Source organism: Podarcis vaucheri, assembly GCF_965113315.1.
Source record: "Podarcis vaucheri genome assembly, chromosome: 15".
Lineage (NCBI taxonomy): Eukaryota > Metazoa > Chordata > Lepidosauria > Squamata > Lacertidae > Podarcis > Podarcis vaucheri.
The window spans coordinates 27,426,021-27,430,811 of NC_138753.1; the positions used below are offsets into that span (position 1 = coordinate 27,426,021).

Below are 4,791 nucleotides of genomic sequence, written 5' to 3' on the forward strand. Positions count from 1 at the left end.
GCTCTATGAGGGGAAATAGGGGTCCCCTAACAACTTTCAGCGCTACGCGGGTGGCGCTGTGGGTAAAACCACAGTGCCTAGGACTTGCCGATCGTATGGTTGGCGGTTCAAATCCCCGCGGCGGGGTGAGCTCCCATCTTTCGGTCCCAGCGCCTGCCCACCTAGCAGTTTGAAAGCACTCTTAAGTGCAAGTAGATAAATAGGTACCGCTTTATAGCGGGAAGGTAAACGGCGTTCCGTGTGCTGCGCTTGTGCTGGCTCGCCAGAGCAGCGATGTCACACTGGCCATGTGACCCGGAAGTGTCTGCGGATGACATCGGCTCCCGGTCTCTAGAGTGAGATGAGCGCACAACCCTAGAATCTGTCAAGACTGGCCCGTACGGGCAGGGGTACCTTTACCTTTACCTAACAACTTTCAGCACCCTTAGCAAACTACAGTTCCCAGGATTCTTTGTGGAAACAGTTTAAAGTGGTTTCACAGTGCTTTAAATGTGTACTGTGAATGTGGCATAATACAGCTACAGAGCACAAAGAATAAACTCTGAAAATGGCTAGTTTTGTCTCTTAGGGATGCCTTGTTAAACACTTATTAGTTCAAGTTGCTAGAGTTGCCATCTCAACTGACCCTTGTGAAGAACACCTGCAAGTAGTTCTGACCCCAGCTGGAGAATAAGGATGCCCTCTGAATGTTTTGAGCTACAACTCCCATCAGCCCAATGATATAACATCTTCTTGAGATCAGTGAACTGCCCACCAGCACAGGTGAAAAGTAATTAATCAGCAAAGTGCCTTGGTGTTGTGTTCCTTCTCTTGATATGTGTTGTGGCTGTGTGGGTGTGTGATTGTGCTTGCTTACCTTTGGATAAAAGAATAAACTTGTTGTGGCATTCATGAGCGCCCGGTCGTCTCATGGACTATTGACCCATACACCACTAATCCACTGCCACCAACCAGGTTCTCCGTGGTAAATCACTTAGTCTCAGTCGGATTCTCAAGTTAACAACGAAGTTTGTAGTTTATTGCAAACATAAATAAACTTTAAATGCATTTGAAATGCTGTTACCCTTTACCCTCTTAGTCTTATTTTATCCTATCTCTAACTCTTCTACCTCCCCTCACACAAGAACCAACTGCACTAACTGTCTCTCTATTTCCATCTGTCTTCCAACTGATCTTTCCCCCAACTGCTTTTTCCCAACTGTCTAAACCTCTGGCTAAGCCTTTTAAAAACAGGTAGGCTCCGCCTCTGGCTTTCTATTGGTCTACCTATTAACCCTTTCTGTAACCCTGTACAGACATTTCCAAAAGAACGGGCAAATGCCACATTTGTATGCTGTATGGGGGGTTTGAGCAACATTGAGTTTGTTCCACAGAACCTTTGAGAATGAACCAGATATTACCATTACTAGCCAGCACAGCTGTGCTGCCTGGAGCGGTTGGGAGTTTTAGTCCAGAAAATAATGGAAGGCAGCTATGGGATTTACAAAACACAAGACGTTTTGCAGCCTTGGAGTGGGTGGTAAATGGCTTGCAGGGGTGGATATTGGGGGAGGTGGACAATAGGGATAAAATACAACACTTTTTTTCAGCCACAATTCGCCAGAACTCAGTTCTGGCACCTCTCAGAACATTTGGTGCCATTGCCATTCTAAGAGAATGAGGGAAGGGTTTTTGGTGAGTTCTGGCACCCCTTTTTCTAGAAAAACAGCACTGGAAAAAGAGAATTTTGGTCTGATATGACTATTGAAATTGTAGTCTGCTTGTATTTTCCTTTCAGCCTGTCCATATTTGGGGTTGGTTTAGAAGGCATCTCTTATCACTGGAAAGGTAAGTGTTTGGCTTATTGCTTTGATCATACATAGCTTTGCCTTTCATTGCCAGAGTCCACATCTCTTCAATTTAGGCGAGGGGCATTTTCTCTGGGTAAGCAGCAACTTTTTTGGGGGGGGGTAACGTGCAGCATGTTTTAACCCAGTCTTTCCCAATCTGGCAGCCTCCAGATGTTTGGAAATACAATGGACATGCAGGTTGGCACTGATGGGGATTGTATTCCAAAACATCTGTAGGGCATGGAGAATGCTGCCTTAAACCATGCCATATTACCTGTGTTGACAGGCCACACTTCAAGATTAAATAGTCTCAGTTCTAAACATACTTACACACACTTGTTTGCAGTCACTTTAAAATTAACGGGACTCACTTTCAAGCAAAGGTGGCTAGTCTCTCCATTTACATTCTGTGGGTGTTTGTTTGCTGCTTGTTTTTAAGTGGAAGGAGGTGGAACAAACCAAGTGTGACATTTAACCAGCACTTCTGGACTCATCACTTCTGCAGGCCTCAGTTTTAAATAGCCTTGCATCATGCTGTTAAATGTTTAATTTCTCGCGGATAGGCAATCATGTTTGTTTGCCGTTGACTTCATTTCCCTGAAGGTGCTTTGTTGTTCTTTAAAAGCCCATCTCCAATATTAAAGATCTTTGTTTTCTTCATGTAGAACAGGCTTTGTGTACACTGAGAAGGATTTTAATGGCATCGGCTGAGCTGGTGTCCTCTGGGGGCAGCCTCAATGAAGGAAGTGTCTTTTGATGCTGGCTACCATCTTGGAGTAGGTTTGGTTATGTCAATGCTACAAAAGCAAGCAGGTGTACTTGTAGAAGGTCACCTGTGTAGCATCTGGCCCCACAGACATGGAATCTGTTGCTACCGTCTTGAAGAAGATGTACTGGGTCACTGTTGTCAAGATAAGCTGATAATATTGAACCAACTCAATGTATGATGATAAAAGAGTGTAAGAAGAGCCTTGCTAGCTATGAACAGGTTTCTTGGATCATACCAAAGGTCCATTTAGTGCAGCTCATAATGATCAACAAAATTCATCTGAGAAGCTCAAAAGCCGGGGATGGGGGTTTTTGTTAAAGAAATCCCAGAAGCCTTTTTATTAGGAATTGTAGGTACCAATATTCCAAAGGAGCAGAAAAGACTTTTTTATGTATGAGACAACAGCCACAACAGATGCTACTAGCCCAGAGATGGAAAGAAGGCAAAGTCCCCACCAGAGAGGAATGGCAAACCAAGCTGATGGACTACGCCAAAATGGCAAAACTGACCAGAAAACTCAGGAACCAAGAAGACAAAAGCTTCAAGAAAGAATGGGAAAAAATTATAATTTATTTAGGAGACCATTGTAAGCAGATGAAAACTTTAGCAGGATTTTAATAACCCTTGTAATGTAACAAACAATATGGACAGATACAAAATATAGATCATAAAATATGCAGTTGAAAATGTTGACAGTAAGAGCCATGGAGGAGATGGTGGGAAGTCTCAAGAATCAGATAAATCTCTATATGGATATGTATTTGGTACTGTTATAACTTTGTAAAATGAAATAAAAATGATCTCTTCCCCACCCAAAAAAGCAGGGGACAGAGCTAACTGTCCTCCTGCTGGTATTCAGAGACGTTCTGCTTCTGAGGTTCCATATAACTGCTATTAAGAGTCTGGATGAATCACTCTGTGGTTTGTTTGTTTTTTAATTATTCAAAATTAAAACAAAACATATTATCCAGAAACATATCATCCTTATTTCCCCCCCATTTTTCCTTCCTCCCCCCACCCTCCCACATAAAACCCACCCACCCCCCAGCTTCCCTCAGTTCCAGTCTTTGATTTCTCTAAGAATGCTGTTTTCTGCATGATACACAGTTGTATAGATCCTCAAACCATTTAGCTGATTATTATCAATAAAAAGTTTGTGAATGTTTATTCAAAGCCAGCCAAGGAGTCCAGTTCGCTTTGTTGCATCTTCAAATACTTTGTAAAGGGTTCCCATTCATCTTTAAAGTCACAGTTATCCTTGTCCCGTAAATCACTCTGCTTTGAGCCCTTTTCCCATTTATATCTGTTCAGATATAAGTCCTTCTCCATATTAATCTGCTAAAAAGAAAATACGCACAACTACTTCCATTTAAATACATACGTTTTAAAGCAGGATTGGGGATTTGACCTCCTTGAAGAATCATTGCCCTATCACTGGCCTCAGATGGATCTTATGGAGATGGAGTGGAACCTGGGAAATCCCCTGAGGAACACCATTCCAGGAGGTGCCCCATTCAAGAATGCAAAGATGTGGTGCACCCTGACTCATCTCACCTCATGCTGGGGAAGGGTACTTCTTCACACAGCACATAGTTAAACTTGGAACTCGCTCCCACAGGAAGCAGAAATGGCCTCCATTATTGAGGGGAAGGCTCTCAATAGCTGCTAGCCATGACGGGTATGCCTTGTGCTATGTATTCAGTGGTCTGGGTTTGCCCAAGGTTGAGTCTGGACTAATGATTCTGAGCTCCTGTGTTCTGATTCGATACATGATGTCCCATCACAGAACATTTCAGGATTTGGGCCTCTGCCATTGGCCCTTGACCTCGCAGCTTGGAAGTTTAGACAGCCAATTATGTTGGGAGTGGGAGTGGCCCAGGCTTTCAGGAATGTATATAAGCAGTTGCTTTGCCCCTGTTGTCCAGTTCTGTAGTTTAATAAAGGTTATTGCTCTTATCTCTGTGTCTTGCCTCGTGGGAACCCACCTACACTTCACTTTGCCTCCATGGTCAGAAGCAGTATGCCCAAGAGGCTCAGTGGTTTAGACCACAGCGCCACCTGCATCCTAGTTGCTGAAAACTACAAATAGGAAGGTTACTGTTGTGGTTAGATCCTGTTTGCGGGTTTCCCATGGGTATTTGGGTCATACTGTGAGAACAAGTTGCTTGACTAGAAGGACAATATTGGCCGGAT

At 43.5% G+C, this 4,791-nt stretch overlaps 1 long non-coding RNA gene across 1 annotated transcript; it reads left to right on the plus strand.

The window, feature by feature from the left end:
• Positions 1–215: 215 nt before the first annotated feature.
• On the plus strand, positions 216–3,585 carry LOC309519878. Its single transcript, XR_014214043.1, has 2 exons — positions 216–1,827; positions 2,495–3,585. It is a non-coding gene; the product is annotated as an uncharacterized lncRNA (long non-coding RNA).
• Positions 3,586–4,791: the final 1,206 nt, after the last annotated feature.